General features: G+C 38.0%; 1 protein-coding gene across 1 annotated transcript in view; it reads right to left on the reverse strand.

Moving 5' to 3' along the window:
• lingo1a (leucine rich repeat and Ig domain containing 1a) overlaps positions 1 to 26,184 on the reverse strand; it is a 140,991-nt gene that overhangs the window by 55,088 nt on the left and 59,719 nt on the right. The window contains exon 2 of the mRNA XM_061035914.1: positions 13,504 to 13,649. The gene's annotated coding sequence lies outside the window, so the exon portion shown is untranslated. The remainder of the gene's footprint in view (positions 1 to 13,503; positions 13,650 to 26,184) is intronic.

Consider the following 26,184-nt stretch of genomic DNA (forward strand, 5'->3'; position numbering starts at 1 on the left):
GGTCTTGTTTCAACATAAGAGCAAGCATGATGGAGAATTCAGCATCACATGTGCAATCAAATCCTTCTAAAACTCACCAGGAATGTATACTGTAAATCTTCTACATGCATCATTCTACATGTTTCTTTAGAGTAGTGGTTCCCGACCTCTTTTTCCTTGGGCCCACTCCCTATTTGAATCGAAGAAAAGCTGAGCCCCCTCCAGGATCCACACGAGTGATACATTTATTTCAAAAGTTAAAATACATTTTAATAGTTTTCATTGATAGAATCCGAGTAGGCCTATACACTTGTTCTTGTCAAAAGGGGGTCAACATTTCCCAGTAACTTTTTAATATGTACAAATCTTATTTTTACACTCCCAGAGCAGACAGAGCCTCGTGCCACCACTGAGATCTCAGGCCCTGGACCCCAGGTTGGTAACCAATGTTTTAGAGGTTTCAAACTCTATAAGAGTGCCACACATGGTTTCCCGAATGTGAATCTAATGGGTTCTCCCTGTGATCTCTGTCGGTAGTCCTCATCAAACTCACTGAAACCAGCACCGGGACACCTTACTTTCATTAAACCAATGTGCTGCTGGCTGTTACTTGCCACGCTTTGTTGCCAGCAGACAGAATAATTGGTGGTATCAATTAAGGTCTGCTTACTGTCTTATCATCAAACCTGCACACTTCAGTGCTTTCCAGGGTGAGAGAAAAAAAGGATTTCCAGCTCCACCTGAGTAAAGCCTCAAACCAATGGGACTCATTTTCACACAAATTCCATTTTTCATCAATAAACACTCAAATGGAAAATCATTGAAAACCGTTATGTAGATGGAAATTTCTCTTTGAGATTAGATATCTTTCACTGAAAATTAGTTTAAATTAGTTCTATATTTTTTATAGTTAATTTCCTTTATTGCTGTATCTGTGGAATCTGTATCCCCCAGAAAGGTTTTTTTTTTTTCGCACTTATCCAAAGGGTGTTTTTTTTTTTTTTTTAAAGAAAGAAAGAAAGTAACACAAAAGGGTAAAAAATATCTGAGGCACCATAACATATTTTTTCGGTTAGAGATTTACGCTTGCCACCTGGGATAAAAAAGTAATTTCTTGACGCCTTTTTTTTCACTTACTTCTACTCTTGACCTTGAGGAGGAATACCTCTGTGATCATTGTCTCTTATTCCCATCTGTCTACCATGCCTTGAGAAAAATGGAATTCTGCTAGAAAAAGCTTAGCGGGCTAAATGTCGACTGTTTGTCTTGTTCTCTTTCAGTGAGCGAGACACAAAGAGAAATGGCACAGCTTTGGTTCATACTATCTGACAAAGTTTCAGCTTGGAAAAAATGTCATGAGATAGAAAGTTTACGATCATTGTTAGTGGATCGGCAGACGATTTGTACTGATGACAAATCCTGACGCCATGGTAAACTCATCAGTCAAAAAATGTAATGTACAGTATGTTTCTCCACATTACAATATTGTTAGAGATTGGAGCATTTTTTAAAGGTCACTTATTATGCAAAATACACTTCACCATGTTTTTCTTACACTTATATGTTTCCCTACTCCATCTACAAACCCCCCAATTAAGATAAATGTCTATCCTCTCCGTCTTTTGCCTGCTCTACTTTTCAGAAAATGTGTGCTCAAACAGGTCGTTTGTAGATATTCCCTTTGTGGCATCACAAATTGCAGTAACCCCTCCCCAGGTGGGTTACACTCCCACAGCTAGATGTTTGTTCTGCCCTCTAAGTCTGCCTTCTCACCGTGAACAATATGGCATAGTGCAAGAAAGCACAAGGCACATCCCCTTTTCAGAGGGGAGTGGTCAGACACAGTTCCTTTGCATTTAAAGCTACAGACACAGAAACAGCCTGTTCTGAGCAGGGCTAAAATAGAGGGATTTAAGGTATGATAAAATACTGGTTTAGAGTTCATTCTGAGCAAGAAACTTCACAGACAAGTTTTGGGGACCTCTGAAACTTATTTAAATTAGTTTAATATGTGACCTTAAATATTCAACAGCTTTGTTTGCTTCTTTATCACCACATTTTGGCAAGATTAGGAAAGCTTAACATTTGTTTTTTAAAGGTTTTATTTTGGAGCTTTTTATGCCTTTCATTTGGAGATAGGACAGTGAATAGAGTCAGAAAGCGGTAGAGTGGGGACTGAAATTTAATAGGAGTCACAGGTCGGATTTGAAACCGGAGCTGTCCACTTGGAGGACTATAGCCTACATACCATTATGCTCCAAGCTCAATATTTGAAGCAGAAATTGCATTTCCTGTTACTAAACTATTGCAAAACTCAAATTGTTGCAAAAATAATCATCGCTCTTATTAGTGTCAGAGACAATGTTTCAAATGTGGGTTTCAAGCTAATTACATTTTTATAGATCCTTGCTTGTGTTGAACTTACTCTCTGATTTAAGTCGCTTTGGATAAAAGTGTCTGCTAAATGAATTATAGAATTTTAATTAGTAAGAGAAAATTGATTTTAAAAAAAGAATGTCATATTAATAACAAGTCAACCTTTAGAGTCCCACAAAAACATAGTTTTTTGTGGCTTGTTTTGAGAAATGTGGTATGTTCCAATGAAGAAACATCAAAGGGATTGCTCATCTTGGGCAACAGATGAAGCCATGTGACATCAGATCCTGGGATGCTTAGATGATAGCATTTTCTGCTTTGTTTGTTGACTTCAAATAAAATTGTATTTATGTTCGTTATGTAAGGCTGACAAAGTGAAAAAAAGGGCAAACACACTCCCAGTGTTCACACAAATGTGACAGTGTTGATGTCCCATCAGAATAAATATCACTTTGAATGGAATAAAAAAAATGCTGAGTGTGCATAACTGTTGACCCTTTTAGGTCATCTTCAGGCAGTAAGCTTAACAGACAAATACAACCAAGTAGGGATGTTTTCAGCAGCAACATATTGTTTGTGGGTGGAGAAATACATTTCAAACTGTGTCTTTTCCATTCTATTGCATCTGTTGGAGTGGTGATTCATGCATTCAGCTTTGGATGCAGCAATGGCTAGTAGATATATGGAAGAGGGCATTTAAAAAATACCTCTGAATGGTTGTTAAGAGAAAGCAGATGGCAAATGTTCTCCATTAGCTCTATTTCTTCAGAAGGTGTTTTTCTCTTCTCCAAAAGGTGAGCATGTTAAAATCAGCCTTACTGTAAAGAAAAGGAAAGGCACCACTCTGCATGGGGCTGGATGTCAGAGGGGTGAAACTTGTCATAAGGCATGTTATGGATGAGACGGCATAGCAAAAACAAAAATTGACAATGCAAATAGAAGAACAACAATGCTTAAAATGTCTAACGTTTCCTTTGATTAATTAGACAGATTAAATCGCAGTTGCATTACCTAAGCAATACCTAAACTGGTTTGCAGGTTTGTCAATAGGGTATAAGTCCATAAAGGGTTGAAAACTAAAAAGTTCTGAGTCAACCATTGGACCATCAAAAGGCCAACCTCAAACCAAAGTACACAGAAAAACCGATCAAGGAGCGTGCACCACAAGAAATATCTCTTTGCAGGTGCAATACATAAAGTAACATTCAACAAATGTGAAAACCTTTACATGTTTGGCCGAAAGCGCTGTCTGGAAGTATGAGCATCCATAAGAAGTACATTAGTTTGATAGGCAGCGACAAGCTAGGACAACGACAGTTAATACAAATACTCCCCCTTTGCGTTGCATGGAATAGGATGTGGAGGAATTTAGTTATGGAGTCAGGGGAATTGCGCCTTGTAGATTAATCAGCGGAACACTAAAAAGAAAGTACATCGCATAAAAGACTGATAGAAATACAACATCAAGTGCGTCATAGGTTTTCAGGAGTCTTCCCAGGCGGGCTGCAGAGACAAAGCTACTCATTTTTTTGCAGAATGCAGAGAGGTCACAGCACAGACAAGGCAGAAAAGATGATGTTTTTTGTGTGTGTGTTCAAAGGTGGTGGTGATATGTGGGGGTGCATTAATCAGGTTACGGAAACAGAAGAGTTTGCTCCTGTGTGCAGTTAGTGTGGGCAAGGTGAGTGCTGATGGAAATACGTTTACTTCTTTTGCTTCTTCTTCATCTAAAGAGCAGGCTGAACGACAAATCAAGAACACTCAACTGCTTCTTGTGTCGACCCAGCTACAGCACATGCTTACTGTAAGTGATGCTGAGTTTCGTCTGTGGACATCAACAAAACCTCGACAAATATGCTATAATTAGAGAATCAAATGGACTTCTACCGTGGTACTATTCGAGCAAGATTAGCTCAGAAATAGCGATATCCACACGTAACTGAAAGATAATAGGCTAAACTAGAAGGACAACAGCCCATTTGTCCATTGACAGCTCTGGCCAGCGAAAGTGTCCTTGACCTTGAACACGATTAGAAAGATCTAGCCGGCTCAATTATCATAAATCCAGCCTGATAAGAACATCAGCTATATGTCAAAAACAAAATGAAACACAATGAAAACCGTGTGTCAAGAAGGGGCTTATCATCTCGTCCCAGAGCCATGGATTGTTTACACAGGAAATGGCTATGATTGGTTGGACCATACAGACATGTTATTTCCTGAATTCTGCCTAATATTTCCTTTAAACTCACTTTAATTTTCTCCTGTTATTAATCTTAACTGTGCATACGATTCCTGAACTCTGTGCTGTGTATGTTGTACTCCCTATACTCTAAGCTTTTTCTTGTCTGCTAAATGCATCAATATTTGATGCAGAATGGGCTCTAAACAGAAACCACCAACCTTGGCTGAAGCTCAGTAGTGTAATCTTTAGCAGCGTAGTGCATCCTGCGATATGAGGGGGCAGTGACCTTCATGCGCTGATGCCGTGCAATTATTTTAAAAAAAAGCAGAATCTCACCACTACGCCGTGCAGGAGACAAAAGCTTAATGGGTGGAAGTTTGTGTCCAATTTTGAGCCTGAAATCTGTTTGCAAACTCTGAATATAAACATCTAACCCCAAAACTGCAGATCTCAAAATATCTGTTTGACAGCTTGGCTCCATTTTTAACGTAACTGCTCTTATCTTTTCTGTAAACTTTGAATTTGTGACACATGACAAAAAAATCAGGTTTCCCATTGCGTACTGTTACTGTTCATTACTTTCAGCAAACTTAATGACTTCCTGCAGTCAGTTCTTCTGAGCCAGATCATCGTACAAATAATTACAAAAGCAATTTCATAAATAAGATAAGATAAATGACGATTGAATATTCATTAAGAGGACCATTAAAACATATGTCATAAGCAATAGAGATGAATTTATTGGGACATTTTAATATCACTCCTGATAATGAGGTTTTACTCACAAACACACTCTTACACACTGTAAGAAAACCTGATGTATTTGTATCTTTTCCTCCTGCCAAGTGTCAACGAGTGTGCTGACATTCACACAGATATTGCTTCAAATTCCCAGTTATTCACTTATTAGAGACAAACTATTGTGTATCTTCATACTCCATCCACAAACACCCCTGTATACATGCATACACCGCCTGTTTCCATGGCAACAGCTTACGGCTAAAACCAACAATACACATAACGCCTTTATGCCTGTGCATTGCAGGACGAGGAGGTGTCAGGGCTGACGGCTCCTTTGCTCTCTAGGAAATCTTTGTCAGATTTCCCTTTGTCAGATTGCACGTGGTCTCTTACCCCTTCCTGCCACTTTTCAGGTAGATTTTCAGTTTAATCTAAAGCATTTGTGTCTGTTTTGTTGTACTGTCTAGCTGAGTAGAAAACATATATTTCAAAGCCAAGCATGGATGGTATGCCTTAATTGCTCAGTAAAACTATGTGTGCTCAGGTAAATATGTACAGTTTTTATGCGAGACAGTGACAGTAGAGCACTTGCGCACCACAAAGCAGCATCTCGTAAATCCCTTTCCATGATAGAAGTATGGCCCCTGCTTCCTTTGGAAAGCTGACCTTGGATTCTTCTTGTTTTGCGCTTAGCAGCAAGGATTAGTGGAAATCTTCCACAAACACACATTTTGCTCCAAGAGATCTGGGCCTATTTTGCCTGAGCTTTATTTCAAAAATGCATAAACAAGGCCACTTTTGAACTGGAATCTGTGACTATTGATCGGAAAGGGAAAACACTGCATGCAAGAGGGTGATTTTTCTCTTATCATTTCCCTCTTCATGTAAAAAAGTAGGTCGAGCTGAAAGGCAAAGAACGTTACTGATATCCAGCTCTGTGAGAAGAAAATAAAAGTAAAAGTCAAACTAAAATCTTGGGCAACATGACCTCAATAATTTACTGAACTTTATATTTAAAAATGTTTTAGCTTCTGAGGTCTCTGTTTTTGCTTATGTATACAAAGTATGTGTCAGGAGATGTGTATCAAATCACTTAATCCCATTCAATGCAGTCCATGGGCAAGTATACACACAAACAATACAAAATACACAATTAACATAAAAAAAAAACGATTAAGACCTAATAAAACCAGTTTACATCATGGCCACAATCCCATAACCTAAAACCTGCCATAAATCCTCCCTTCCCACCCAAAAAAGAGCATAACAACATATATACACACACACACAAACACACACAAATTGTCAATACAATACAATGTAAATACATTTGCAAAAACTGAACTTTACCCCCAGTATAAAGGTTCACTAGTGGGATGTGTAAGTGGGAAATCAGTGTTAAGGATTGATAAAATACACACTTGGTTGCAGTACTGTTTGCAGTTTCTTGTCAAACCATTAATGCACTTCATGAACAAGCTCTGGAAAATCTCATAAACACTGATGCAAACTTCACACTAAGCACAGCTGTGGAAGTGCCTTGAATAGATTTTCACTCATTGGTGAGCCCGATTGAATAGCTTATCATTTTAAGATGCCACACTTGAAAACTTGATGGATTATTTTAGGACCAATTGTAACATTAATAGGGACGCAACCTTGAAGTATTAGTACAATGGGATTTTTGCAAAAGGGTTTTCAAACCACATTTTGCATTTCATTGCTCTATTTTTTTCCAAGACCACGATTGTCTTTTAAATCTGTCGCCTCCTGTTGCTTACAAGATGTTAGTATTCCCTCCAACAATCCAAGCAGTAAGATAAGGACAGTGCAGGCCCTCAATAACAGAATGTATTCAGTGAAAGCTTACATGGAGCAGAAGCTCGACAGCTATAGAGCACTGGAACTGGAATAAATAGAGACAGGTCTGGCATATTTAATGCCCAAGGCAAGGTCGGGAATTTTATTTGCAGGCGATGATGGACTTTTAAAAATATCCTTTGTGTGTTAAAGGGCAGGGACGCGGTACCTTTGGTAACATGCTTACACTTTGTGTGTTGACAACCTTTGACTGAGCCCAAACACTGCAGAGCTGTATCTTTTGGACAAATAAACATACCTCCTCTATTCAGCAGCACCACTGAACACACCATGTGGGAGCAGGGCCCTGCATGTGGGAAGTGGGTGGAAGGAAGGACATTTTAAAAAAAAACTATTAAAAAAAGACCATGACATATGAAGGATCCTGTTTTGAAAATGAAAATAAAAAAATAGACATTTACAAAACTTTTCTGTATCACGGCAGCTGTTGTTTTCACATAGAACATCACTGGGAATGAATGTGTTACAGGAAAAAGGGAATCAGTCAAAGGTTTTTTTTCTATAGAAAAAAATAACTTTTTAGAACTTTACACAGCTTTAAAAAAAAATACAAATCACACATATTCAACATTGTTACAAAATTAATGTAAAAAATGGCACCTTTCATTTTAATTTAATTTCAGTTGGATTTGTGTAATTAAGTCAATCAACCATCACAAGGATGAACAAAGGATACAATGCGATTCGATCTGTTTCAATGCAGTATCGTATGATGATATAGCATGATACAATACGATACAGTGTTGTATGATACAGAATACAATATAATAGAATGTTTATTTATATAGCAAATTTCATTATAGGTTAGCTCAATGTGCTTTACATTGAGGATTAAAACACAGAAATACAAGACACACACATACACGTGTACCTTACTAAGTGGGAACTATCAGTCCACACTATCCAAATATGGACTTGTCTTTCTGGTCATTGAAGGTGAAGAAACCCAGTCTATAAACTATTCATGATTGTGTTATCCTTCATTATCAGCTAATCCTATCATTTTAGTGTCTTAAGTGAGCCTATATTTTTTCATTTCAGGAGTGAATTAGCTTCATTTCACTTTGATACATTCAGGTAAGAAAAATACAATAAGATGTTTGTGTGTTATCACTATTTAATTTTTGTCTCATTTAGCTGAAAACCTCAAAGTGACTACGTTTCCTGTCTGCAGTCTTAATCTGAGCAATGTGGTGAAGATCGAAACCTCGAAATAAGAGACTGACACTGACTAGATTCAGATATCAAATTGCATTACAGTTCAACAGGAAATTAGTAGAGTATTCTTGACACGATGTCTCCAAGACAAGTCTAAAAATACACCTCCAAACAACAAAACATCCTAGTAAGATGCAAGGTAAAGCAGTTTCTGAACTTGATGAATGTTCTGTTGTGGTCTCTTCCTTTTATCTCTAGTTTTAACCGATGCACATTTCTGAACAGAAGGCATAAAGAAAACAATGCAAGATTGTTTCTATTCCTGTCTTTGTTTCCTTGTAAAATAGCTCCAACATCCAGCTTGCAGGAAGATTTGGAAAGCATTGCTGTCAAAACTGTTATTTGTCAAAAACAGCTTTAAATGTCAGTCCAGGCTGGTGTATCTTGTCAAGTATTTTGTTCTGAGAGCTTACACAGAGCTTTAGATGGATTCTCCCAAAAATACCACTGACTATTCCAGTGTAGCTCATTTGATTTTTAAACGCTTGGTGTGAATATATCCTTTGGTGAAATCGGAATCTAATTATCTTCTTTTGACAACTTGTATTGGAAAAGATGGAATCAAACTGCAGGGAAATTGTTTGTAATTGGACAAAGAACGATGGTCTACCCTAGAGCATGAGAAACCAATTATGTTGCGAGGTATCGAGAAAATAAACAGACAGCATCACTCAACTGTTCTTTGAGGAGAAATTCTTGAATTGCAGATCAATCAAATACATTCAGGGTGTAAAATGACGAGTAGGGAAAACAAAATGACAGGGAAGGATGCAAAAAATGCAGCCACTGGGATGAAAACTAAGAGGCCTGGAGTTCTACTTTAAAAATGTTAAACAAATATTTTAAAACGTAAGCCTTTTTATCTGCAACTGTGACTCACAGCCATTAACTAAATGGCATTTTAGTGCTTGTCAGTATGCTTTACTTTGTATTACTCTCCTGTCTGGTGCACATGCATGCAGTTTTATGCAGCGAAGAATGTTCAGATTTCAAAGGTCAAGTATTGGTGGGTTTTTGTATGCAAGGTGGAGGGTTAAGCCACTGAACAAGAACGTTTCTCATTAGAGCTTTGTGAGAGGTGTCCCTTCATTGTTCTTATGCAAATGATGAATCGTTTTCTGATGCTCTACACGGCATATCTCCTGTGCAGCAGACTGTATTATCTGTACTCTTAAGACACATGACAAAAGCTCTGATATTTTCTATCCTGATGCATTAGAGCCAAACTGACAAAAGTTGAGTCTGTGATTAAAATTATGATAATAAATATAAGTGGATGCATATTTTGGGTAATGGTTTAATTATACGTCTATTATAAAAGCATGTTGGCTTGTTTTTCTACATTTTTTGAATGTAGAGGATTAAAGTGATTAGAATATGAAGTGTTAATGTTAGTAAGAGGTATTGAGGTCCAAGGGCAGGTCTAGTTTGTGAATGGCTCAGGAAAATTAGGCATTGAAATGATAGTCATAGATACAGTACACAATAGTTTGATGAGATACGTAGAGAGGAACTCTCATCAAACTGTCCAAAAACAGCAAAATAGGAAGTAACACAATGTTTTTTTTGAAGTTGTATATCAAATGACAGCTGGGATTGGCTCCAGTCCCCCCAGCTACCCCAATTGTATATCACTGTATAGATAAAGAATGGATGGGAATTTTGTTTTGGATTGAATTAATATGTCATTATTCACTTTTTCTGAAGATCTAAATGCAACATTGACTTTTGATTTCTCATGGGTCTCAAAGTCCAGTCTTCTTGGTTACATTACACCATCGATTGATTAACCAATCGTCCCCTTTGCTATCCCATGCAGACTGTATCAGTAATTTACTGTACAAAGCTGCTGTATTCTTGTTCCATGTTTCTGATGTTGGTGCAGATGAGTTCACATTGGTGTTAGTTAGAAGCCCATTGCATCTCTTGTAGTCGCTTCAGGGTAACTATTTCTTCTAATGAGACGATGAGCAAGGGCTGTATAAAACTTCTGTATTTGATGACTTGGGAATGAAGGATGTCTCCATGGCAATATGCCTTCATTTAACAAGGTTCAGATCATCCTTTTACCTTCTCTGAATTCCATTTTGGACTCAAACGATAAAATTTAAGTAAGTATTTTCTTTTTTTTCCTTTTGTTCAAATTGCTTCATTTTCTTTAGTTGTGTAACCACTGTAATCCCACGGCTCTCTGTTTCAATATTAATACACCTTAGAGAAAAGCCTGTCACTTACTTTATCCTCACTGAAGGATTGAGACACAAGATTCAGTCAGAGGCAATGGTAAGCAAAGCTATTTTCCCTGTTGGCACCTATATAGCAGCCCTGAAAATACAATATAAAAAAAGCCCCACTAGGTCGCCTGCACGTCTCATACATCTTCAGTCATGCGGAAGGCCGTCCGTCAGTTTTACTGCACATCGGCTTCCTCTCAACGCAGCATCGATGACTGATGGCCCTAAGTGCAACTGGATAACTACGGCAGGGGATGATAAAAATGTGAAAACACACATCCTAGACAGGAAATTGGCCATTTTGGAGCAATTGACACAGAAGAGCTAAAGTGATGGCACTTCCTGTAATGCCCCACTGAAAAGCAGAGATGTCTGGTAGTTTGCTGGGAGATAGCTGCATTCTGCTGGACATATAACTGAGGGACACAAGCCTAATAGATCTTGATAATTTTTTTCTTCCTGGCTGTTTTTTTCAGAGATAAGCCTAAAATAAGGCAAGCCTGTCATGAAAAAAAAGTTTCAGTGAATATCCTGGCAATCAATTGAAACAAGTTCGAGGAGGTTGAGCTAATATGAGTCATCAAACACTGTGTTATTAAATATCTGCATGATAAAAGAATAGCAGTGAGGAGAGGGGAATAACTATGGAGTGGATTATTTTGGCTTAAGGGAGAACGGAATATCAGAAGAGATGGCCAGGCATTTGAAAATATACAGTGTTAAGCTATTTGTTTTTTTAGTGATGATGATTCTGTTTCCTGTTTAGTCTTTAATTAAAAAAAAATATATTTGTTTGTCAGAATGAAGACATTGTTTACTGCCATAGACTGTATCAAACATGGACGAATTATAATTTAAGTCACACATTGGTTTCTGTAGAAGCATTAAGAAGCCCAACGATGGCAGTGGACATATTTGTAATGCATTCTCAACCTAACTATCGATCAATCTAATAACAGGCAAAGATTTGGAGTTGAGGCATCAAACTTAACAAACAGCTACAACACCTCCACCTGTTGGTCAACCCCACCTAGTTATGCAAATTTGTGAACAACTTTCAAGATTAATAAAATTAAAAACAGACAATTAACAGTCCAGGTTGTACCCGCCTCCCGCCCAATGACAGCTTGGATCGGCTCCAGCCCCTCCGTGACCCGAATGGGAAAAGCGGTATAGATAATGGATAGATGAATGAAAACAGATGAGTTATTAAAAAAAACTCAGTGTGCAACAATAAGAGGTTGAGCTATTGATATCAAATTCAATTTTTTTTAAACCAGGCTGTAAATGTGTATTTTTTGTGGTAAAAATGGGCATTTTAATTTCAGACCAAATGTTCTCTTGGCTTTGGAGCAGACCTCAATGGAAACACATTTTTGCCAATCCATGTCACCTGTTCAATTTGCAAAACTCACGATGCCGGCAAAATGTTGTACAAAGTAGCCATGGTAAAGGGCAAGTAAAGCTTACTAATCTATTTGCTTGCAGTTGTTAGCTTAAGATAGATGGATAGTCATAGCTCTTGTGTAGTTAAGACAACATAATGATGGTATTTTAGTCTGTAAGTACATGTTCTTATTTTTATCTTTTCTCTTCTCATATTTCATCCAACATGCACCATGTATGAAACAGTGAATTGATTGATGTAAATTACTTTAATGCTACACTTGCTCTACCAGCACATTATAGAGATCAGCAGTTGTACCTTTGTCATGGAGTGCAATCAAGGAATTACGTACCACATCTTTAAAATTTTGGCAATCAAGAATCATGCCAATCATGCCAATCAGACTCAGAAAGACTATTTATTCATCCACGCATACACATGTGCTTGAATGGATCATTTATCCTACAGATATTTTCTATGGCTGAATGTTAATCTTGATCTCCTGTTCTTGAAGGCAGCACAGATAGAGTCTGCATACAAGTGGGTGTAAAATTCACTTCAGTTCTGATTAATAATTCATCTGTGTGTTGTCAGAAAGTGTTACTGGTGTAATGCTTATCAAATTGCATTACCTCTGAGAGCAGAGGGTTGTGTAGCTGCAGATGATTTTCTTATTGAAGGCCGTAAATAAGATTTTCTGCTGTTGATTAGGAAAGGCAACTTCTGAGGAGGGGAATTTGTGGGACTACAGTAATCAGGGCAAAATAAACAAGTTCAATTATGTTTGTTTTAGCACATAATTTAGATTATATAGATGTCACATACAAGGTGCACGTTATTTGTAGAGGCTCACAGAGATCACTTCAAACACTGTGGATGCTTCAGCCACAACCAAACTTCAACACTATGGAGGAGAATTACAGTTAAATGCATCCTATTTCCCATTTTATATTCCACTACTTCACAAGCTCAAATATTTTAATATAATATTCTTTTGCTTTTATTTACAGCCTGTCCTAACAGCATGCGATGCGAGTGAGCATAAAAATCAGCCTCGTTCTATTGTTTCCTATTGGAGTGTCCTAACTGCCTGCGAGCGACTCAGTGCAGCGCGTCATTTTCTACCCTGACATCGGTTTCTATTTTTCGCATTGACAGACGAAGAACGTGGAAAGAGTGGGCTCTACACAGCACTGATGCACACTTTTATCACAAAGCAGAGCTTGTTAACTTGTTTTACAAAGATGAGATAACGGTGCATTAATCGTATCGACATCCGTGATTGAAATGTTGTGCTCTGTTTTTGCCATGATTTTCTTTCATGAACTTCCCTTAACTGTGTTGATTTTTAGCTTCATGTCAAACAAGACCTGCAAATCCAGTGCATTTTACTGCACTGAAGGAGCAGATAATGTCGGATATTCTCACTAAACTCCAAATCTGAGCACCGCTGACTGATCAGCAGGAGCGTCTCGTAATTTGGGCAGAGCAATAATACTCACAGGCAGTAACTGCTGGCCTGCTGATTCCAAGGAGCTGCTGGAGCTTCTTACAGGGCAGAAGGCAGGAGGCTGGAGGTGTGAGCTGAACAACGTCTCCCCTTAATCCACATCCCCTCGCAGCATTCTCTCTTCAATTGATTAGCCACCTGCAAGAACCAAGCAACAGAGGAAATCTCAGTCCTATGAAAACAAATCACATAGTAAGCTTGTTGGTATTTACAGTACAGCATTCAAATGACCAGCAAGGACATCTTTCTTCTCCTGATAAATGAAAAGGGAAAACATTGTATTTTTCATTCAAATCATTCCAAATCAGATACCCCACAGATCTCAAAGGAAAACATTTGATCACACTCTGTGCTTATTCTGTTATTCTAATCTCAGCCTGATCCCTGCTGTTTGAACAAAAGGCCTTGCTGAACAGGCCAGAGTTGGAATGCTGTTTGACACTGTTAGTTTTACACACAGTGTTTTGTGTATGTACTGTTCTATGGTGGGAATAGTCTGTTGCCCAGAAACAGGGCTGTGAAAAGGAATTTCCCCATAGGGAATTTTTAATTAATCAATCATCAATGTGTTACTAACGACTCATTATTTTTTGTTTCTGTGCTTTATAAAAAAATGCTTATATATATATATATATATATATATATATATATATATATATATTTGTATCCTATAGGGACCCCTTTCAAAAGAAAGCAATCTGATGTATTTTTTTTTTGTAGATTGAGGTATTAATTGTGAAACAAACTATCAATGGAATAGAAAGCAATGCAGGTTTCCACAAAGTTTTACAAGAAGACAATCAATTGTCACTTCCCTAAAATAATAACAATCCTTTATTTCAGATGACTTATAATAGTCATATTGACCTATATTGACCTATAATAGAAACAATTAAATGTTAAATGGACCTGAGCTTGTAAAGCACTTTTTTGTCTTCTGACTTCTCAAAGCGCTTTTACACCGCAGGCCACACCTACCCATTATCACCATGATGGCAGAGGTTTCTATGTAAAGTGACCATCAGTATTAACTAATCACATTCATACACATTAGTACGCCTCGATGAAGCAGAGCGGGAGCAATATGGGGTCTTGGTCATGCTGCTGCAGGAACTTGGGATCGAATCCCTGCCTTCCGCTTAGATTTATTTTTCTTCCAGTAGGTCACTCTTGTGAACTGGTTGGTATTGCTTGTATTGTGTAACACATCATTAATCAAATTGGATTCACGTTAATGTAACTAAGACTGTATGAAAATATAAGAGATGGGGTCGATCCGATCTTGGTTAGGGTATGGATCTCAGGTCCGATATTGACGTAACTTACGTATCGGATATCAGACAGCCTCAATCCACGTCACTGTTAAAATGTGAATCAATTAAGAATAATTAAAAAAAAACACATTTACTTCTACAGGTTTGGTTTAAAATTTACAATAACAGTATGGCTTTGCATTCAGCAAAATCCTACCGAAAAGCTCTTTGCAAAAGAGCCTCACACTATTTTAACTTCAGTCTCACATCTCTTCTTCCTTTCCATAGATACACACATGCTTCATTTCCCTCTCTGTGGGTGAGAGACGATCAGACGTTGGAAATGCCAAACAAATCTTGAGTGGTTAGAGTTTGTAAATGCCACAAATGATTGTAACCCTCATCACAGAAAATAAGTAACAGAAGAGCTTCTGCTGAAACCATTAGTATTCACATTTCCAATAATTGAATTTGCATTCAACACCAGGGGGAAAACTAAAACTGTGAATATTTGTTATGACTTCACAACTACTATTTCCCTGTCATATCATTAAAAATAACCACAGTTATCCGCAAACAGTGCAGAAGGCAAAGACCACCAAATGGCTTGGCAAACATTTGATCTTCCACATTTGATACAAACACACAGAACATGGCTGATGCATTAAAATCGAAAGGGATGAACTTCCCTTTGATTTCCTGGCTGGGAAAAGTAAGACCTTGGATCCAAAGCAAAGTGCTGGAGCATCTGTGCTGGAGTAATTTGTCTGCAGAGTTGTTGGCAGTGAGAGAGACACCTTGTTCTTCCTCTGCAAGATGTTCACCATCTCAGCTGCCTCATTACCGGCAAAACAATTAATTTCAATGTTTAATATTTGGTTTCTGATTCGTTACAAGCATCTGCATTAAAAGTGTAGTGTCATATTGTTTGGGAGATGGTTTAGAAGTAGTTACAGATATACAGGTTATATATTATATTAATGACTTATTTTGCATAAGTCATTATCTGAAGTTAATACTTAACTTACTCGCAGGAGAACAAACTGTGTAATATTTAACACTTCTGGTAGTAAATGTTTTAATATCTAAGAAGATGTGCTCTGAGGTGAAACTTGTATCTGTGAAACTTAACTACATTGAATCAAATACATATAGAAGAGGAAGGAGATATACTGTAAAAATCCCGCGAGGGGAAATTCATTTTTTACACTCTGTTGTTAAACACGCTTCAAACACATTTAGCATTAATGAACCACCAATGGAGCAATGGAGCACTAATCAGAGTGAAGGGGCTGCCCACAGCGAGCGCTCCTGGGCTGGTGGAGGTATGATACCTTGATCACGGGCAACTAGACAGTGCTCTGGAAGTGAACTGGCAGCTTTCCAGCTACCAGGCCAATTTCCAGAGTTGGTCTGCAACAGGACTTTAACCAGCGACCCTCTGGTTTCCAAGTCCCAACAGACTGAGCTACTGCTGCCCCTCTATGTAAATATAATAATAATATGTTGTGAATATTTACAATAGTCACTTGCATTGACGTAATCTTGACTAATGATGAAAAGTATCACACACACTAATGTAATTTGCTCCTTTAGCTTGCCTAATGCTCATAATGCAGGGATTGTTATTGCAGCAGTTATTGCCATGTTCTGCTGGTCGTCTGTTACGCCCTCCTCGCTGCCTTGTCGAAAAATGCTACCATAGTATGAAACAATAGCAGAGGCTATCTGTATCCCCAATCAAAAATGCTACCAGAAAAAAAACAACTTTATACTGACTCCCTACTCACTTCAAATGCATTGTTGGAGTATGGGGAGCATCTTGTTGCTCGATTATGTAAGAATTCTGGGAAAGTATATCTTTATGGACATTTATCCCCTATATCAAATAATGCTCCATGTACAGAATCACTTTAAAACACAACTACTCACTGCATTTGGACTGTAAGGAAACTGGAAGCATGTTTCGATACTCAGTAAAAAACAACTTTATTAAAGATTTCAGAGGAAGTATTCCACGATAGACGAATAGCCCCGAAAAAACGATGCTCCCTGTACTGCACAATTCTGCCTGGTAACTCCTCTGTATTAAACTCCTTGGAATCACATCTCGATGGGTAGCACTATTAGATAGAACACCAGGGCGAAAACATCATTAAATGCTGGTGAGAAAAGTATTTGCTTATGCTATGCATACCCATCTACTTAATGTACGTCAGTTAACTTTTAAAAAGCAGTAAATATAAGGATTTTAAAAATACATTTTTTTTTGTGCATAAGAGGTTCTTTGATATTTATAACCTGCATCCCTAGTTTTGAACAGAAGTGGGCCCAATCAACAATGGCAGACGACTTGTATAGTCAAATCTCAGGGTCAGGGAAAATCAAGTCTTAGGCAGCGTTCTGATGGGGCCCTTTTTGACCCATAATGCTCTTATCTATGGGACTATGTTTGATTGCAAACTAGGTAATTCAATTTTTTTTTTGTGTTATTCTGATTTCCTTCACAGCGTAATCTAAGCATTAAAGGCACTACAGGCTGGAATAAAAAACATATAATTCTTGGCTTAGTTCTGACAAGGCACAAGTAGCTGCTTGTGTGCAATCTGAAAGTCAGCTCCCAATGAAAACTGCTGCCGGGTGTTTTTAAAAAATGAAGCAGAGCCTGATGAGGGAATTGTTTCCCCACTTGAAAGCAGTCAGCTCGGGCATGAAAAGATTAGTCCTGCCACTTCAGAGAGTATCAGTCTAACCGCTGCCTCCCTACCATCATACATAGCATACAGAGTAGTATGATACTATATGTCACTCCGTGTAGTATAGCTTTGAGGGGAAGGCAGCAAAGATGCTGAACTGACATAATATACAGAAAGAGCCATAGAAGGAAACATGATTCAGACGATAACCCCAAAATGGGAGATATCTCCTTCGACAACCTTGGGATGATTGCAGATAAAAAATACAAAGACACAGTTTAAGGCTAAATAGGAAGTAAACCCTATAAAAACACAGAGTAATGGGGAGAGAAAAGATGAATCCATGATAAACACCATCTGTACAGTATTACATTTTGGGACGAAAGAAAAAAGAAAATGGGAAACCAAATGGAATGGGAAACAAGAAGAGGATCGTGTGTAAATATCTCAACATAACTGTTGACAAACCTGAAAAGTATTTCCAATGGTAACTGTATGGAACAATACATTTAGATCAACTGCAGTAGAGCTTCTGGGGAAGAACATGACATATCATGTGCTAGCATGATTTTACAAATCATCTCCATGAGCAGAAGTCTTTGGTACTGATACCCTGGGACTTTCACTCTTTTCCCCCTGCGTCTGTGACAAGATTAGGCTATCTCTGCTTGTGCACATGGATGACTGACTCCTTGGGTCGCATCCCTCTTGCACCCCCTCCCTTTAATATCCCAAGGCAGAAAACATTTCTATTTTCAATAGGATTAACTCTCACCACAAGCCACCTGACAGGCAAACGCATCACCCGTGTAGCACGATCCCCAGGGCACCCAGCAGAACATACCATGGCCTCAGTGGCATCCTGGGGAGTTTACCTTACAGTGGTGTGCACAAACAGTGGCCAAACCAGATCCTAACTCTCTGCACCATATTTTGACACTATCCATTTGCCTCTGACTTCATGCTCAGGGAGAAAATGTTGTAATGTCGGGATGCTGTGTTCAAGTTTGGTTGTTGTTTGAATATTGAAAATTCAGAGGGAGATCAAGCTCATAAGCCCTAAGCTAACATACTAGCACAACAGCTAAAGCTAGCATTAATCCTAAATTACATTAGCTAACAGTTAACTTGCTATATTTTAATAATAATACATAGACTTCTATAGTGTTTTTTTGACTTCTTGAGTCAGTTTTCTACCAGAAAACATGTAAGCTAGAAATTGAAGCCTTTTTTACTTTTTGTGAAGTGACCATATGGTAACCTAAATTTAGCTTATGTAGCCTACAACTGTAACATTATTGAGGTTGAATGCTAAAGGTAGCTGTTGTCTCGAATATTGGACGATTTTTTGTCTTAAAATTTTGAAGACTAATCCATTGCAGTAATCAGAAACATTACATTTAGATGATTTACAACCTGGAACACAACAGTACGAAAGTATAATATATATATATATATATATTTAAATTTGATATCTGCCTGGTCAGAGGATGCACTAAAGATCAGACCAACAATTCAAAATATTCTTAAGTGTGGGCCTTTTACTGTTACTTTTTTGAGATACATATTTGTAACCCATTAAAGGACTGATCATTGGAGATTTAACTGCCACTTTGTCATGATACTTCTTGAACTTCTTAACTATAATACTGTGATGTTAGTAGTTCAAGTCAACCTGAATGGTTGAGATGGAAATTTCAATAAATGGTATATTTGTGTGAGAGTGTGCTCCTGCTACTTCCTGTCACTCCTGAATTACAAGGTACTCTAGTTGGACCATGCTAGTTTAAAAATCCTGGACATCACCCTGCTCCCCTGTCAACAACATTAACCAAACTTAAATGTATCCCTTTCATTGTTGGCTCAACACACAGTCCTTCTATGGGGTTAAGCAGAATATTTTGTCTTATGGGATGGGTAGCTTATACCATATTACAAAATTACAGACTTATCCCTTCAGCAAAATAAATAAATAAACAAACAAACAAAAAAAAGAGTCTAAGATGACAGCTATTTAAGCTTGCCAGAATTTGGTGCATTAGTTGAGAAACACTGTCGTTGCGTTGTTCATGATTTCAGTAGTAATCCCTGCAGTTTTTCTTATCTGCATTTTTGGATAAAGTCTGTGTGAGTGCATTTTGTAATACATTAACACTTTCCCCTAATCTGGCCTCTGTAATCCTCAACTAAAAAATCTTCAAACATGGGATTAGATTTGGCAAAAAAAAAAAAGACTTTGAAATGCATTTTCTATATATATTTGAAATCTAGCCTGATTAACAAACCAGTTAATTTTAGAAGATGGTTGCCAGCTGGGGAAGCCTTAGCAGAGGAATGTATAAAAAAGGCTTCCCTCTCTCTAAACAATTAAGAGCTTAAACACTGCCTTGAAGGTGTGACTGAGGCAGACACTTAACCCGGACCACACTACTGGGACTGTTTGCTGAACTCAAGGAGAAAACTTCCACTTTCAAGCTCCAAGGCAGGAAGCGTTTGGGTTGGTGTATTTGAGGGGGGATGTGTGAATAAACCATCACTAAATCAATGAAAAGAAAACACACACACACACACACACACACACACACACACACACACACACACACACAAGTGGAAAATAAACAGTTGCTAGCAAAACCTTTGACTACGTCTACTGTTCAATGTAGCCTACTCTTTATGGTATTGTTTACCTTGTTGTCGTTGGGTGCACCTGCACGTATTTCTCCTGAAAGGCCAATGCCCTAAAGGATCAACTGTCAGCTTTAATTGAGAACACAATCTCAGATTTTTTGGTCTTTAGAGTCACTGCTAGGAACAGTCAAAACTAGCATAAGTAACACCAAAATATTTTTAGTTCTTTCTACTTTATTAATAAGTGGTTTATAGAGTTGTTGCTTGTGTGCTTTATTACTGAAATTCCGTTGATGAATCTGATACCTTGTATTAGTGTGGTAGTGCTTGGTCTCGAGACCACTTCTTGAAGGTCTTCATCTTGTCTCGGACTCAGACTGTTCATTAGATTTTTTCCCTGGTTATTGCCGCTACCTTTCCTGTGTTATAATCTAAGTGAGGGACCTGCCTGCTGCACACAAGATGATGATTTTCATTGATATTTATGGTCTTGATCTTGATCTTGTCTCTATCTCGTCCTGCCTTGGTCTTGGTCTTGACTTGGTTTGATCCCTTGGAGCACTCTGGTATCGGGCATGTCTTGTTCTTGGTTAGTGTGGTCTTGACTACAACACTACCTTTTATGTATGTCTTAAGATGTATGAAGCTAGAGTTGCCAGAGCTAGCTTAACTTAGCTTAGGCTACAGCATATAGCACTAAAGCCTTGAAGCAGAAAACCTGTATCTGGAACTTGTTCTATTCCCTTTGACGGAACCAAGCAGGCCGTTTCCACCCTGTAATTGGTATTTAAGCTATAGGCTAAGTGCTCTTAGCTAGCTGCAGCTTCACATTTGTCTGTATTTAAAGATGTGCTTTAAAGGCCTATACTCACATTGCAGTTATAGCAATTGACAACGAGAAAAAGAGAGTACTTTTTCAGTGTTCATCCTATGAATATTAAACGCTTAATTTCTCCCCAAAAAAAATAAAAAAGTAAAATCCTAAGCAATCATTGTCTCCTGGAGGTCATGGCTGTGTTAAATGAAAGCATGTATTATGAAGTCCCCACTGCAGTTCTCAGAAAGCAGAACACGTTTTGGTCTGAAAAAAAATTAATTCCATTTGACTTAAGGAAAATATCTGCCATTAGATTTGATTCAAGAAAAAAAAAATCCAGCTTTTACTTCCCTCATTTTTTAAACACCAACATAAGGAGGGAAAGAAGCTGAAGGCTACAGGGTCATGTGGAGTAACTCTCCGCTCAGATCATTAAAGCAATACCTTCAGATTTGACATTCAGTATTTTGGCCTATTTTTCTCTCAGCCCGCTCTGTTATAGCTAAAGCACTTTGAATTGCCTTGTTGTTGAAATGTGCTATATAAATGAACTTGCCTTGCCTTGCCTTGCCTTACAGCGCAGTGAACATTTTCAAAGTGTCATTACTAAGAAGTGCATGTCAGCGTTGGTGAAAATTATTTTTAAGGATACTTCCAGCAGCCGTTGACTATATTGTACATTGAAAAAATATATTTAATTGTTAATTTCGATTAACTTAAGTAGATGATCTGTCAAGATTGGTAAAATAATGACTTCACTGTCATTAGTTGTGACATATTCAGCAGTATAATGTATTTGTGAGCCATGCATAAGGCACAGTAAGAGTACAAGGACTGACAGCTTCATGTTTTGACACGCCATTCCTTCACATTAGTATTTCAAATGAAATCATGATTGAGGCTGACTTTTGGCTTTGAAGGGGAACAATGTAGGACTCCTATTAGACCTAGTCCTCCTTTTGGAGTCAGCAATACAGCAGCAATGACGCAGATAAGAAAACCAAACAGTGGGATGTTTAGGGCTGTCAGCTGATCACAGACTTCACCAGAAGACTCACCTTCATGGAACTGAAGGAACAAAATTACTTAAAATCAGCACAACTGGAAGATGACTGCGGTTCAGAGAAGACCTAGCAGATCATTCTCTGAACAATTCGTGTAACATGGATGCAAACTCTCAGACTAAACCAAGCAGGTAGTTTGAATCATCTAACTGCTCAGTCTTAAAGTTGTAATATGTAGAATTTATATACAAAAATATCAAAATAAAAAAATAAAAAACCTATGTGGTATATTTTGTTGAGTACTTACATTACATCTTATATTTCTTACAGTTATAAAAGCCAGAGAAGTCCTACATGTTTCAGTTGTAACAGTCTGGTGCTTTCATACAGTAGGGGACGACATTAGCCTCCACGATGGACATAACATGTTTATCGTTGTCATGTAAACATAGGATGCTAAGCCAAAGGCCGCTGCATAAGGAAGCAGGAACTGCCCCTGAAAGCTGCTTTACTGTTGCTGTATGTCCCGCTGTGATGAAAACGTCATGTAAATTAAACTTGGATACATGTCGTTAAACTCATTCCGTTTCTCAGGTCAGTTTTGCCAGTTTTTATTCACTACGGTCAACTCGGAGTTCGTTTTCATCCCGGGCAAGGGTTACATACAATGAGGTTAAAGAATCACAACTCACATGTTAGCGGTGCAACTTACATTTCAGATTTTACGGTCAATTACTTTTAAAATAAAACTTAAGACGTATGTAGGTGGTCAAAGTGACAGTAAACTAATAACAGTGTGAGCATTGGCCCCTTTACAGTTTCCCTCTCTACCTCCCTACCTCCCTGGATTCCCATCATTTGTTTCGCCCAACTCCATACTACACCATATGTGTAGGAGAAATATCCCACACATTTGACCAATTAGCAATAACATACTGTACTAATCACCTGTTATAAATAATGGTCATATGAGACCATTAGATCGGGTTTGCTAATTTTACTGCTGATAAAGGGTATAGATTTTGTAGTAGTTTCCTTTTCTTGCTATCAGAATGAATACAGTATGTTATTTTCATCTTTACAAAGTGGCATAGTCTGAATCTAAAACACAACTTACTGCTAGTAAAAAGGTACATCAAGTTCACCACAATGAAGTTCAAACCATAAAATGTAAACAAATGTCTAAGATTGAAAATGAGCTGACTCTCAAAAGTCAGCCTTTTCCTTTCAATATTTGATCATGGCTACATCTAATAAATGTGATTTATTTCCATTTGAACAACAGTATCTCTCCAATAACAGAAACAAAACAGAACCACAGATGCTCAGAGTATCTAGTGCAATGTTACTTTCATTTGATGTAATTTAAAATCTGTGTTTGCCCTTTCTCACAAAGTGGTCTCCTTTTTTTTTCTTTTTTACATTTCAATGACTTGTTTAAAGAAATAAATGTCCCTATCATCTGCTTAACACGACATCAGATCCCCTCAAACAATATATCTTTTGATCTTTTTTAAATGTTCAGTTGCATTTTTAAGGGGAAAGCTAATCCAGGGCTAAATCATTCCACATGGGCTATTAGACGGGTCTGATGGAGAGCAGAAAACAATTGGAAGATAGACAAACAGGGGGTCTCTTTTGATATTTTCAAAGATCTTTTATTCATTCACCAAATTTCTCCTCAGATGGGAGACGGAGGTGCCTCATTTTAAATTCTAATTTGTGGAATAAACAGATTTCTCAGATGCATTCGTCTGTCACTCAAACTTTGGAGCAAATAAACACAGTGTTTCTACATAGTTTTTTAAGTGTATTCTGGTGTTAGACAGCCAGGAAGGTTGGTGGTTGATAAACCATATACAGTTGCAAACATGGCATGAGTATGCATTTGCATTACGTATGTGTCTTTGAATGTTCTCAAAGAGGACCCACACTTAGGTAATCTGAGAACCCCTGGGAGGGAATTCCAAAGCTTAGGGGCCCAGAACAGTGAAGGCCTGATGACCTTTAGTCACAAGCTGAGATTCAGAAACGGTAAGAATGTTAGAGCCAGAGGATCTCAAACTGTGGTCAGGTGCATAAAAATGTAAAGATCACAAAGGTGATGCCTGGCCATGTAAGGCTTTAAAAACAAGCAAGATCCATTTTAAAACTAACTGACCAGTGAAGGTCAGCAAGGATTGGTGTTGTGTGCGCACTTGATCTGGAACGAGCTAAGCATCTTTACTCTAGGTAACTGTAGCCGGTAAGCGTTGCCATTACTTATACCAGAATAATATGCAGTAATCAAGTCCTGAGGTTATGAATGCATGAATAATCTTTTCTGATTCTGAAATGGAGAGACAGGATCTGCATTAAGGATTATGTCTAAGATGGTAAAAATAAGGCTCAACTTTTGACAGCATTACCCAAATGAATTCATTCAAAATAATGTGAAGGTTTTGTTTCAGTCACACCTGTGTGGGTTTGCACATTTAGTCCCATTTGCCTGTGATGTCAAAGCAGAAAACAAATAGTTATGTAACTGAACTCAGGAGCTAAACCAATGTGTAACTACCTTCTGATACTTAACTGGAACAGATGTAAACTTTGTTGGGAAAACCCCTCATCAATTTCAAGTGAAATGAAAATGTATTTTTTTATACTGTGACAGAAGACACTATTTGCTTTACTTGTTTCTACCTGTTGGTCATTATGTTTCACATGAAGCTCAGAAGCAGTATTGATTCAGAATGATCTATATCTTTTTTTTTTTTTTTACTTTTTAAGCGACCCTTGATAAGATAAAATAAACCAGAAACCAGTTAAAAGCTCAATGATCCTGGGGAGGGGGTAGGGGTAGCCTAATGCTTATATTGCGTATGCCATGTTCAGAGGCTATAGTCCTCATCGCAGTGGCCTTGGAATCGAATCAGACCTCGGCCCTTTGCTGCATGTCATCCCCCGCTCTCTCCTCCCAGCACTTCCTGTCTCTGTTCAGCTGTCCTATCTAATAAAGGCAAATGTGGCCCAAAAATATATTTTAAAAAAAAAGCTGATGACCTGCTTCAGTTCCACACTATAGTCCATTACATAGTGTCCATGAGGAAGTGTGACAGTTACCAAATGTACCTTGTAAATAAATGACTTATCTGTCCATGTCTTTCGCAGCTAGCTGTGTCTGTCTTAAAGGTACACCATGAAATAAAAATGTGACCTGAAGTGGCCTTTTTCTTTCTTTCATTCTTTTGTTTACCTTCACATTCTGTTACCTTCTCCCCCAATTATTCTCGACAACAAAACAAGTTGATTGGTTATTTATACAGCACCAGTTCAGTGTAAAAAACACAACCCAAATAACCACAGCCCGCCTCCCACGAGGAAACAAAAAAATACTTTTTGACATGCCCCCATACTTATGTGCTCCCAGAGCCCTTGCTTTCACGGTTCATGACTCCTGCCCCCGCTCTAGATAGGAGTCTGAATTTATTTTAATGACTTAATTTAAAAGCACAACACAATCAAGGTAATTAGTGGAACCTAGCAAAGTTTGGATGACTGTCAGGTTTTTTAGTCTGTGTCATCGGGGGTGGGAGATGCTGCGAACGCTGGCCGTCACATTAGTTCCATCTCTAATTAGAGGGCAGCGGTTTAACTGGGCCGGATGAAAGAGTTGTCCAGGGAGCCTCGCAGGTCTGCTTTAATTAACGGAGAAGCAATTAATCAATTACTCATTTGTTGGGGGCAATTTACAAAAATAATTCTTGAATCTGACCTTAATTGTGGTTTTGTTTGCTTTGAGTTTGCACAGTGAATTCCCAATTTTTACCCTGCAGCCATGCATTTACTGTTACCATATACTGTGGTCATTTCTGAGCACAATGAGAAACCTGAACCCCGTCATGATCCACCATTTGCACTCCTCCATACCAATTTACAAGTAATCCATCAAATAATTTGCTTCACACAAGCAAATTAAACTTCAATGTGTAATTATAATGTCGTTAAGAAGCTGTATATCCCTGAAAATGATGCCTAAGTGATTCCATGAATCATTCCGTCTGAGTTGATGCGGGAAAAAAAAGAAGCTCGAATACAGCATCTGCAGCCTCTCTACCAAAGGAAAAGTTTAGCTTTGTTAATTTAGTCACAAAACACATTAGCACAGACATTTCTCGGGTCATGAGCCATTCTAGTGAATTAAATCAAGATATTATTTTCAATCTGATCTGACAGGAAAGAAACACAATCATGTGGGACGGAAATATCTCACAGCATCTCATCCCCCTCAGCAAT

The sequence above is a fragment of the Labrus mixtus genome, chromosome 4 (genome assembly GCF_963584025.1).
Source record: "Labrus mixtus chromosome 4, fLabMix1.1, whole genome shotgun sequence".
Lineage (NCBI taxonomy): Eukaryota > Metazoa > Chordata > Actinopteri > Labriformes > Labridae > Labrus > Labrus mixtus.